Below are 13,401 nucleotides of genomic sequence, written 5' to 3' on the forward strand. Positions count from 1 at the left end.
CAAAATTTTAAATATTATTTATTTTAATTTTGAGGGATTATAATTACATTATTTCCTTTCCTTTTCTCCCTCCAAACCTTCTCACATACCATTCTTTTCTCTTACAAATTCATTCTTGCTGGAGAGATGGCTCAGTGGTTAAGAGCATTGGCTACTCTTCCAAAGGACTCTGGTTCAATTCCCAGCACCCACATGGCAGCTCACAACTGTCTGTAATGCCAATTCTAAGGAATTTGAAACCTCCACACTACTGCACATAAAATAAAATTAAATAAATTTAAAAAAAAAGAAACCAAAACAAATTCATTCTTTTCCCTAGTTGTTGCTACATACATATATGTATTTGTGCATATGTATACACATACATTTATGTGTTGTTACATACATATATGTATACATACATGCACATATATATTCCTAGGTATATAAACATCCTCTGCTCAGTCTGTACCGTGTTACTTGTATGTATTTTCCAGGACTGACCATTTGATATTGGATGACCAGTTAGCATGCTCTTTCCTGGGGAAGACTGTTTCTCCTACTCCTGGCATTCCTTTGTTGCTTGCAGCTCTTTGTGGAGAGTTGAGGGATATTTAATTTTTTATAGTTCTTTATATATTCTAAATATGATTCCTGTGTCTGATGTATCATTAGCAAAGGTTTTTTTTTTTCTCCCATTTCATCATCTGTCTCTTCATTTTGCTGAATATTTCTCGAGAGTTTACTGTACAAGAACTTTTTAACTTCATGTAATCCTATCTGTCAATTTTGGGGATTATTTCCTGTGCTACTTGGGGTCCCTTTCAGAAAATCTTTGCCCATGCCACTATCTTGAAGTATTTTCTCCATTTTCCTCTACCAGACTTAAACATTTCAGGTCTTACATCAATGTCTGTGATCACTCTGAACTGATCATGTTCTGGATCGGAGCGAGGCATCCAGTTTCATTCTTCTTGCTCTGACCTTCAGTTTGCTTAGCACAATGTGTTGCAGTGAGGCTGTCTTTCCCCCAGTGTGTGCTTTGGAAATCTTGATAGAAAATTAGGTATTTGATTTATTGTATGTATTGTAATTTATCTCTGAGTCACCTATTCAATCCACCAGTGTGTGTTCTCATGACAAGTTTAGGTCTATTCTTTGTATTGTGGTTAATTTCTGAGTCCTCTATTTTGTTCTATTCTACTTCTGTGTCAGGAGTGCTACTCTTGTTCCTATGGCTCTGTAGTGTAGTTTGGGATCAAGTATTGTATGTTTCCAGCATTGCTTAGGATGCTTTCAGCTATTTGGGGTCCTGTCACCTGCATATGGGGACACACTGGTTTTCTTGTTTCTATCTCTTTTATTTCTTCCTCTTGTGTTCTTGCTCCAGTTAAGGCTTTGAGAACTACATTGAATATGAGCAGTGAGAGTGGCACACCTGTCTAATTTTAAAAGAAATCTTTCCAGCTTTTCCCATTTGGTGTAATGTCAACTAAAGGTTTGTCAGAGAACTTTTTATTAAGATCCCTTTCTTATATTCCTGATCATGACTATGCTCAACTTTGTCAAAGGTCTTTTCTGCATTTATTAAGTTGATCATGTGACTACGGCTTCAAGTCCGTTTATTGATTTGTTGATGTTGAGCCTTCACATTCTTTAGATAAAACCAACCTGCTCATGACATATGATCCTTTTAATGTCTTCATGTACACAGAAACAATAAAACAGAAAGGTCTGTTTGACTGATTGATTTTTCCAACTATTGTGGGGCTCTGCTGGTGTAGGTAGAAGTCTGACATTTCAGGATATCCTCTAAGCTCAGTCCATAACGGCGGACCCCCTTTCTCTTTCACTCTTTGCCTGATCTTGGGAACCCAAGATCTTAAAAGGAGCACTACATAATTCTCAGGCAAGATTACAGGCCCTACCTTTTCCTGATAAGAAACCTGCTCAGCAAGCACTTGGAGATTCCCCAAAATGCCCCACCCTATGCTAAGTAGATCTTAGCTTTCAGCAAATGACCTTCAGTTGTACCTGGAGATTTCCCCCACCCCACTGTGTTCTCCTTCTTTGTGATAGGACCATGCTACCGCATGTAAATGAGGTTCTGAACCACTATATGTAAATCAAGTATCTCTAGTACCTCTAGTCTCAGTGAATCAAACACATTCACCCTTGAAACCTCTCCCATGGCCCAGTGTTTATACAGCTCTGATTTCACACGAAATAAACTTGCTTATGATGCTATCAGCATCATGGCCACCAGAGATTCGTCATTTATTCTGGGGAAGGAAGGGCTCCCCTCTTCCCTGAAATTCTCTACTGAACTCCTGGGGCTTGGCTGCTGGCCAGGCCTGCTGCAGCCTGACTGACCACCATGAGCTCACTGGCGACCTGGAAAAGCACCTTCCTGGACCTACCTTCAGGCCCTCCTGGCCTGCACCTCACCAGACCTGCCTCTGGCCTGCTGGGTCTGGGCCTCACCAGGCCTGTGTTTGGGCTGCAAGCTGACCAGGCAAGGGCTTTCACCCATATCCATGCCATCAATGCAGAAGCTTAGCCAAAACACTAACACTTCTATATCATCACAGGTTTCTGGAACTTCTGAGTTTCCACACTCTCTGAAACCAACAATCTATTTTAAAAGACCTTACTGTAACACCCAGTGCAAAACCCATTTCCATCCCACCCTCCACCTTCTGAGACCAGGAGCCTTGCCTAGCACACTCCATTAAAGCCTTCTAGCCATTCCTGAAGCCAACAGCCATGTCCCAGACTATAACCAGATGAAGAACGACAAACTATCTTACTTAAAAAAAAAAAAGAAAAATTTACATCTGTGTTCACCAGGGAAATCTTCATGTAATGTATCCTTATCCTGTATTGGGAAAAGGGTAGTTTTTACTTCACAGAATTATTTTGGCAGTGTTCTTTCACCTTTTACTTCATGGAGCATTGGTGTTAAGTATTCCTTAAAGGTTTGGTAGAATTCAGAAGTAGCTATCTAGTCCTGGCTTTTCTTTGTGGGTGCTTTTCATTTCTGCTACAGTCTCGTTGCTTATACGGAGCTGTTTAAGTTTTATTTATTTTTCATAAGTTATATAGTCCAGGACTTAATCCATTTCTTAAATATTTTATAACTTGCATGCGGGTTGATGCCCCAGGTCCGGCCTCTGAGAAAAAGGTATTGGTCGGGTCTGATGCTCTTTGGGTGGATGACACCTAAATGAACATCGGTACAAAGTCCCAATTTATTTCTAATATCAGAGATCAGACCTCTACTCTTGCCTGATGCGTCTAAAACAAAAAGGGGGAACTGTAGAGAGCTGCGGAATGCTATGCCTTAAAGATGGAGCTGGTTTCCGCCTTCCACCTTCCCGATGGTGAGTGCTCTCTGTCACGAACAATTCCACATTTGGCTAAGGCTGAGGATCTGGCTTGCTTCCATGTATGTGGACCTATCTGCATTGCCCACTTGGCACGCCTGGGGTGGCTACCCAGAGGCTATTTAAGCTGTAGGCTGGCTTTCCCCAGGGTCCGAGGATTGTTCAACGTTCCTGAATAAACTGCATTGAAAAAAAAATATTAAAAAAAAATATTCCATAATTATTCAATACATTTCACTGGATTTGGTTGTAACATCCCCTTTCCATCCCCAATTTTATTAATTTGGGTCAGCCATTTCTTTTGGCTGGTTTACCTATGAACTTTCTATCTTATTTACCTTTCCAAAGAACCATCATTTTGTTTGATTGTTTCTGTTTAGTCTTCTTATAGTATCAATTTCATTTATTTTTGCTCTGCTTATCACTATTTCCTGAAGCCTGTTGCTTTTGGGTTTTACATGTTCTCTCTCTTTTTTTCTCTCTCTCTAAGAACCTGAAGCTACTTATTTGAGATGTGTGGTATTTTTTAATGTCAGCTCTTATAGCCATGAATTTTCCTCTTGGAATGTAACAACTATACCTCAAAGATTCTAGCAAGCTGTGCTTTCATTTTCAGTAGGTTATGTAGGTATTTTAAAATCTCTCCCCTGATTTCTTCACTGATCTGTTTATTTAAAAGTGTATTGTTTGGTCTCCAAATATTTGTGAAGTTTCTATAGTTTCTCCTGTTATTGCTTTGTAGTTTGTCCTATTATAATCTTGTAGGATATAAGAAATTATTTTGATGGTTTTGTCTTGTTAAGTCTAGTTTTGTGACACATAATGTGATCCATTTTAGAGAATCTTCTCTAGGCTGCTGAGAAGAATGTGTGTTCTGTATCTGTCAGACAGAATATTTGATATCTGTTCAGTGAATTTGATCCATAATTTAGTTTAACTCTGAGGTGGATTCCAGTTTAGATGACCTATATAAAGATAGGAGTAGGGCATGGAAGTTATTGTTGTACCAAGACCTATCTGTCTCTTTTGCCTATTAGTGTTTGTGCATTTTGTTTGTTTGTATTTGTAAAACTGGCAGCTCCAACATTCAGGTGCATATATTTATAATATGTAGCACCCTTATTTATCTCTTGTGAGCAGTTTTTATTTGAAGTCAAATCTGTAAGACACTAGAATAGCTACTACAGCTCATTTCAGCTTCCATTTTCTTGCTAGATGGACTGCCACACTTTGTGGGCATTTTGAGGTGTGTTTCTTGGTGAAAACACAGTTGAATCTAGTTTTTTTTTTTTTTTTTTTAACCAAGGCAGCCATCATAAGTTGTGGTAATTACAAGACTATTATTGAGAGATACCATCTTGTTTTTCTAGTTGATTGGATTGTTGTTTTTCAACTTCTTTCTTCCCTACTAGTAACAGGGGTTTGCTGGTTTCTTCCTGTCTTAGTTAGGGTTACTATTGCTGTGATGAAACACCATGACAAATGCAATCAGAGAGGAAAGGGTTTATCACTCCCAGTTCCGTGTAACATTTCATATTAAAAGCTGTGAGGGCAAGAACTCAAGCAGGGCAGGAACCTGAAGGCAGGAGCTATATAGAAGCCATGGAGGGGTGCTGCTTACTGGCTTGCTTCTCATGGCTTGCTCAGCCTGCTTTCCTATAGCACCCAGGACCACCAGACCAGGGACGGCACTACCCACAATGGGCTGGGCCTTCCTTCATCAATCACTACTTAAGAAATGCCATACAGGCTTTCCTACAAACCAGTCCTAAGGAGGCATTTTCTTAATTGAAGTTCCCTCTTCTTCAGTGAGTTTAGCTTGTTTCAAGATGATATAATACTAACCAACACACTTCTGATGCCTCCTTTCTTCATCTTTCCTCTCATGGCTTTCATGGCTCATATTTCCTTTCCTCTTACTCTATGTATAGTATTATTTATTTATCACCCGAATTACCTCAGCTTATACTTGTCTTCAAATGCCTTTATTTCTCCATTGATTTTAAAAGATAACTTTGCTGGGTAATAAATCTTGGTTAGGAGTTACTTTTTCTCATGGTTAGAAATAGACCATGATTTCCTCTCTTCTAGGGTTGTTGATAAGAAACCTGGAGCTTTCTTGGAAAGTTTCCCTTTGTAGGCATGTCAGCATTTCCCTTTTATCCTTTAATAGTGTTTCTTTGCTTTACATTTTTTTTCAATTACCTGACAATAATGTATTGTGGAGAGGTTCTAGTCTTACCATGTCTAGTTGCCTCTACGTTTGCCTCTTCTGTCTAGATGTCCACCATTTCTTTCCCTAGATTTGGGTTTCTAGCTTCATCTCTTGATTGTTTTCTAGAGTTCTTGGAACTATTGTGGTTATGCTTGTTCAGTTTTAGTTTTTTGATGTTTGAGTATAGTTTTTCATTGAGTGTAGCCATCATCCTTGGCATCTCCCCCCCCCCCCCGCCCATTGCCTGAGTCTATTGTGGAAGCTCTCTGCTGTATTTTTTTATTTGGTTCATTAAATTTCTTATTTCCAATATTTGCATTTGCTTTGCTTTGTTTTTAAATCTCCATTTACTTGCTCAGATTTTCTTTCATGTTGCTTTTTCATCCATTTTACCGATTTTCTCATTTTGCCAACTTTTCCCTTAATTTTGCTGCCTTTCTTCTGTGTGTCCTGAATTTAATTATTGCTTGTTTATAATCTCCATGGAGTCAGTGATCATTTTTTTCTAGTAAACTTTCAAAATCATCACCTTCTACTTTACCTATTTCAGTATCTTTGAAACACAGAGTCAATACATTTAGAGAGCTGTGGTACCTTGCTTTTCATGTTCCTTGTATTTCTGTGTTGTGTATCTGTTGGAGTGTATAGTCTTCCAATTTTATTTGTGGAAATTTTTTGCTCTTGGGGACTCAAACCCCATTGCTGCTCAGAGAAAAGAAAACTTATCTCTATGACAGCAAAAACATCAAACCATGCAGTATATGGAAATATTCTTGTAGTGAGGTGGGTCAGCTGGTAAAAGTGCTTTCCGAGCAGCCTTGAAGACCTGAGATATGATCACAAACCCCACAAAAACCTGAATGCAGTGCTTGCATCTGTAATCCCAGGACCCCTGCATAGAAATGGGAGGTAGAGACAGACTCTGGTGGTTTGAATAAAAATGGCCCCCATACATCCATGAGGAGTGGCACTATTAGGAGGTGTGGCCTTGTTGGAGTAGGTATGGCTTTGTGAGAGGAGGTGCATCACTAGGGGGTGGGCTTTGAGCTCTCAGAAGCTCATACCCAGACTCAGTGACTCACTGTCACTTCCTGCTGCCCGTGGATTCAGATGGTGAACCCTCAGCTCTCCAGCACCATGTCTGACTGCATGATGCCATGCTTCCCGCCATGAGGACAGTGGACTAAACCTTTGAACTGTAAGCCAACCTCAATTCAATGTTTTCCTTTTTAAAAGCTGCCTTGGTCATGGTGTCTCTTCACAGCAACAGAAACACAGCAGACATAGGAGAATCATCTAGAAGTGTGGGCAGGGGGCAGCTAGCCTGGAGCATGCAGCAGAGCAGAAACAAGAAGGACTTTGTCTTAGCAAGGTGGAAGGAGAACAGACTCCTGAAAGTTGTCCTCTTATCTCCACGCATATGTGCTTGCACCTACCCACACACTAACAGTAAATAAAGCTGAATTAAAAATTAGATCATATATGAAAGGGAGAGAACATCAACATCTTTAAAAATATTAGGTAAAAATACTGCTAGACACGTAGTTAGAAGAGAAAGGGGAAGTTAAGAAACAAGGAGGAAGGCTACTGGCAGGGGATGGGAAGGAGAAGGAAGTGCTAAAAGCAAGCTTCTCTCTAAGTTCTCAAAACTTGGAGCCTACCACAGAGGGACTCTGAAAAACTCTACCCTGCAGGGTATCGAAGCAGAGGCTGAGACTCATAGCCAGATTTTCGGCAGAGTGCACCACTGGAGCTATCTTTACTTGAATAGCTTCCCTTCTTTGTGTACCAGGGCTCACTGCTAGCTACACTCAACTTTGCAGTCTGTGGACTGGGCAAATTTTCTCACTCTTAAGACTTCCCGGATCATGCCTGCTGGGGTGTCTGATGCCGAGCTTGGAGTGTCTCCTAAATGTGTTTGGAGTTCAGTAAGAAAGCACAATGCTGAGATCTGTACGGGCAGAGGACCTGAATTCATGCTTTCATGATCTCTTAAGTAATAGTCATCCTGCTGGGGGTTGCACTTACATTTCTGGCTTTGGAGCTGTGAAAGGCAGACAGTCCCAGCTACCGACCACCTACTGATAGAAGCTCAGCACTATCAGACCTTAGGCCGCCATTGGAACCAGGGCTGTGCACACCACTGTCTGAGGAAGGCCTCCTGCTGCCTGCACATTTCAGCTTGTCAGCTTCCTGCCATTCTCCACAACTGTTGCCAGAGCTGTCTTACTCTGGGGCTGAGGCAGAATAAATTCAGGCATGCTGGTTTGTGGCTGTTTCCCATTTTAAACAACAGGTTCCCTCTCAAGTTGGTACCCAGGCACCATCCTCCACTTCATAGGGTGTGGCAGAACAGGATTCCTCCCCGCTCCTGACTCTCTGTGGAGGAATCAGTCTCAACTACACCTGCAACTGGATTTGAGACTTCAAGGGTGTGGATTTGTCCTGAGGATGAGACTGCTTGGGTTATCTTCTGGTGAGCAGCTCCTGTCACCTGCCCCATCCCGTGTGACAGATAGTAGTTGGCTGGAGCTGTGTTCTGTTTGTCCACTACCTTTTTCTCAGCTATTAAGAGCCATTTTCACCATGCTTGATGGCAGACGCTTTTAATCCCAGTCCTCAGGAGGCAGATGCAGTCGGATCTCTGAGTTTGAGGCCAACCTGGTCTACACAGAGAAACGTTGTCTCAAAAAAATATATAATTAATAAGTAAACAAATAAAGAAAGGTTTTCCTGTAGGAATTTTTCTTTGTCCAAGTACAATGTAAAAACTAAGGGCACTTAGAGATAAGAAATGCATTTATGGTAGGTATTGGCCTGCACTAAAAACAATGGACTTGAATTACAGTTGTCCCTTGGGGCTTGGGGTACATTGTTCAGAATACCTGGCAAATAACAAGTCACCAGATGCCCATTTGCTCACAGTCTGTGAGCTTGCTCCATACATCCATACATCTTAAAACATCTTTACCTACAACCGTCTGCAGAGCAAATATTATATTTGACATATTGTTCCCTTTAGGGAATCATGACAAGAAACAGTCTTGTTACATATTCAGCCAAGATGCCAGCATATTTCTCCCTGATTATTTGACTGATAGGACAGATGTATGTAATGGAACTTTTGGTTTCTTTAAAAACTCAGTTATGTTATGTAAATATGTTTTTGTTTTAATCCCAAGTGTGGGGTTTTAGATTGGGCTTTAGTTTGTCCACAGCTGATAGTTGCTTCCTGCAGGGTGTGATCTTTGCCAGCTGATAACGGCCTGCCTCATACAGCACGGAGAGGACTCTGAAAGATATAAATACAAGAGCCCAGAAAGAGAAGGTATGGCAGCCTGGGGAGAGCAGAGACAGGCGGTATGGTGGCTTGGAGAGACATGGAAGAGATGCTTCGTGGCACAGCAGCTTGGAGGAGATAGACAGAGGAGACTGCTTGCTGTGTTTGCGGTTGACAGGGATTTGTATAGCCCAAACCCATCGACCCTAAACAGCTGGGAGAAGTAAACAGGCCTGTGGCCCTTTTCTCCACTCACCTTCTCTCTCTTACCTAGGGTTAAAGGGTTGGTGGAAAGAAGGCAGAGGCATAAACACCCTAAATAAAACTGTTTAAAAACAAGCAGAAAAGATGTAGGCCTCCCAGGCATGGGACCCACTGTCTGGAGTCTCTGTCTGGAAAGGTTGGCGAGAAGGGAATGGAGAGAGGGTGACTCTGGTGTGAAAGTCAGACCCAGGCTGATGTTGCCAGGGATGTACCTGATCAGGATATCGCTGTCTCCCAGTGTTGCTGCAGAGCCAGAGCTGAGGGTCATATGAATGTCATGTCATTTCCAGTTAGAGTTCCACTGCTGATCCCAGCAAGTACTCTATTCACCCATCTTAAAATTTGGATGACTCATGCTTAAGTTGATTCTTAATGATTTTTTTTTTTTTAACAAAAACTATTCATTCCTAGGTACTGAACTTGGGGCCTATGTGCTAGGTAACTGTTCTACCAACGAGTTACATACACACCAGCCTTTAACATGTATGTATATACATGTGTGTGTATCTTTGAGTTAGGGTTTCACTAAGCTGTCCATGTTGGTTCTGAATTCATTTTGGAGCCCAGGGTGGCCTTGAACTTGTGATCCTCCTGCCACAGCCTACTAAACAGCCAAGCTTTATAGGCATGTCCACCATGCCTCATACATGTTTCTGTTTTAGGGTCTTGTTATAGTCCCGGTCAAACGGCCCTGAAACCTTTTTGAGCAGAAGAAACCAAAGATCTAAGACCAAATTTCTGCGAGAATTAAGAGTCAGACCCAGAGAACAAACCCTTTTTTGTAACTTCATGACACAGTCCCCTCTCGGAAGCTGGGCCGCTTTGTGGCACTCAGAATATTCCTGTCTCCATGGGTTCCTCATTAGGTACACCTTCTTGATTCCACTCCGTTTCAGAAGCCAGAGAAACACTGCTGGGGGCTTAGCACATTCTCCACAACCATCACCAGGAAGCCCAAGGCCTGTGTCCTTAGAGAGAAAAGCAGATCTGAGCCCTAGCAGTCTTTGGGCGGCATCAGAGGCAGTGAAGCTCCCCCACCCCTGGCTCAAAGGTGAAAAGAATGTGGCTTGAAAAGGTGTCCTTCCTACTGCCTCTGTAGGAGGCTGAAAACAAGTGTCTCTCCTGTCATGGCAGGTCAGGGGAAGCAGGGGGTTAGGAGGACTGCTGGACAGCAGCTGGGTGAGGCTGCACACAGGCGGCTGTGTGCTAAACTCCACTGAACCTGACCAGGGAGAGACGCCAGAGGAGTTTTCTTCATGCTCCTGTACGTGACTGGGGGATGCATTTCTGCCGCTCGGATTTTCTGGGGATTTGGGGTAAAGGCCCTTCATCAGAGGAAAGGTGCATAGAAGCACCTGTAATATCCGCGTGAAGGACCACACTGAGCACAGGGAGGAAGGCAAGCGGGCTGCTGCGTCAGACTCACCAGGTCTGGGCACCCTCTTCAAAGCTGTTTCTTCCATCCACTTGCCTGTCTGTGCCAGGGCCAGACTACTGGACACTGTATTCATTTTCATGGTGTCCAGCAGCAGGCTAATTTGGTCAAGGGTGGGGCAAGAAGTTTGAAACATTGTCAACATTCCATTCTGTGCTCAGGCCACAAGACTGCAGATTACAGCACACCAAAAAACAAGCAAGAAAGTATCCCTGGAGCTGTGTGGAGCTGATGGAGGCTTAGAATCAAGGTAGGCCCCACCACACTGGGCAGAGTGAATGGAGCTTAGGGCCAGGTTACCTGGATTTGAATGTCAGTCCCTGCACTACCTAGCTGTGAGATATTGTGAACATTAGTTAGCTGCTTCCTGCCTCAGTTTCCTCATCCTAAAAAGGACAGCACACACACACACACACACACACACACACACACACACATCTACCTATCTCTTATAGAAGTAGTGAGAAAAGAAAAAAGTTAAAAGGAACTTAAGGTGTAACAATTCCAGCAACTGGCAGGCTGACAGGATCTAGAGTTCAAGGTCCTTGGCTACAAGACTAGCTGAAGGTCAGGCTGGGCTACGCGAGACTGTTTAAAAAAAACAAAACAAAACAGGTTTAGTATGCAATAGGCACATACAGCTTGAGCATATTCCCTCGGCACTGTTTAATTCATGAGAAAAAGGACTGGAAAGTCAGCAGGCTGTTCCGGAACTATAAATAACACGTAGTCTACACTCGTTGGGATCAAAAAGCCAACATTTTGAAATTCAATGGTTCTAGCCAAACAGCTAAGTTATGAAGTGCTAACATAGGTATTCTTCTTTTAGGGAGCGGGGGAGAAGTCTGGGCGGTATTTCGACATTTCCGTCGACATCTTTTCTCCGTGCTGGTGTCTCAGGTGCATTCCAGTCCCTGCCAAAAGGGCCATATACAGTAACATGTCACTGTGGTGTGTGGGTTAGGCTTCCCTGGGAGGCAGGAGCAAGAAAAGCCCTGAGCAGAACAGGCAACAGAAAAAGGGAGGAAACCTTATCATTTCACCTTCCAGTGGAAGCTTCTGGAGGTCTCCAGACTCTGCCCACCCCTCTTTGGGACTGGAGCTGTATCCTGTGAAACCTGGGGCGCCCCTGTCCAGAGCTCTGCACCCCGTGCTTGGAGTCCTGGTGTCTAGCAGTTTGTAGTCACCCGTTCCCCATCCGATCCTTCCGCATCTGTGATGTCTGCAGGCTCTATAGGACCTGACTTGGGTTCTCCCCTCAAGCCCGTTGACAGCGGCAGTGTAGGGACATTAGCAGTCCTGCGTGCCAGCCGGCAGCAGAAGGGCCTGAGCTGAGTCTGCTCGGCACAAGATATAGCCCAGCGGTTACTTCTGCTGTCCATCTGTCAATCAGCGGACAGTTTGATACTTAGGTGTGGGAGCTGTAGAGACAGAACGACAGGGCAGAAAATACCTGGAGTTTTCACAGATTAGCAGATGTGAAGAACCACATCTTCCCCTCTTGTGCCCTGGTGCTGACTCCCTTCCTGCCTCACCCTGCACCGGCATCAGGATTAGGAAGTGCTTCCTTCATTTATGCTGTGCTGACCTCTAAAGGCTTCCAATTAAAAGGCATCCCCGAGGACCCACTTCACTTGGGGCCTGGCCTTGCCTTACACTTTGGGGGCTGTCTCCCTAGAAAACAAAATGCTCTTTCAACACTTGTTCCTTGGCGGCCTAATTACAGCTTCCCCAGGTTTTTAAAAGCATCATTGTTTTCCATTGGTGGTGGGTGGGGAAGATGGGTCGGAGATTCAGAAGGGGTTTGTGTCTATTATGGGTATAAAAAGGGAAGTGTCAGCTGACTGGGGAGGCATTTCAAACTGCCACACGGCTAAGCCTGACAAACAGAGGAATATTTTGGTCGCCTGATTCGGCAGGACACTGGGCCAGACACCCAGCTCTGGTGCTTCCAAATGCTGGGGTGTGGGGTTTGTCTCTTCTCCTGTGTTGTGAATCCACCCATGTGCTCTCTGGAAGCCCCAGGGTGGGGGGAGACTGTAGTACCCACCCCACCTGCCCGGCTTCACCATGGAAACAAGACTGTTTATCACATCCCCGAGCAGGGAACCCTGCCCTCAGCCTTTGTTGTCTGTTAGAACCCTGCGATCTACTACAGAGAGGAAGGATGCATGGTGAGGCAAGGGAAACCTCTGAGCCATGGCACTGGGGCTACCCAGGTGTGGGCCTTCACTTGGTACAGGAATCCTTGGCTAGGTGGGGGTAAATCAGAGAAGAGCATGGCCTTGGCAGTTCAGCATCGTGGCTTCATGGGACCTGTGGCACTCCCTCCTCCTGAGTGCGGACAGGTGCCAGGTGTTCTACTGATGCTCCTCTCCCAAGGAAAATCAGAAATGAAGTCACCCGTGCTTGCTCCTATCCATGAGACATAACAGGATTGGGGTAGGTGCTATGAGTGGAGCCGCACAGACTGTCAGGGACCTGCCTAGGCCAGACCTTCCTCCTGCCAAATGATTTCCGAGATTAATACGGCAAGAGGAGATGTGAGTAATGCTCTATCTGTCCCTGCATGCACAGGGGCCGAGCCTGTACGATCAAGTCATGGAAACAGGAATTTTCCCATGATAAAAATCTGTCTACACGGCCCTTCTGGAGCCAGTCTTTGACCAGGGAGGTTTAGAATGTTCACACACAACTTTCCTCTGGATTTGGACCCTTTGGCCAACGCCAAGGACACTCAGTAACATTACAGAACACACAGAGCCACAAGCTGGGCCTGCTCAGCCATTCTCAAGGTTAGACAGCGTCATCCAGAGTGAGAAACCTGATCCTTAACCAGAGA

Source organism: Meriones unguiculatus, chromosome 3 (assembly GCF_030254825.1).
Source record: "Meriones unguiculatus strain TT.TT164.6M chromosome 3, Bangor_MerUng_6.1, whole genome shotgun sequence".
NCBI lineage: Eukaryota > Metazoa > Chordata > Mammalia > Rodentia > Muridae > Meriones > Meriones unguiculatus.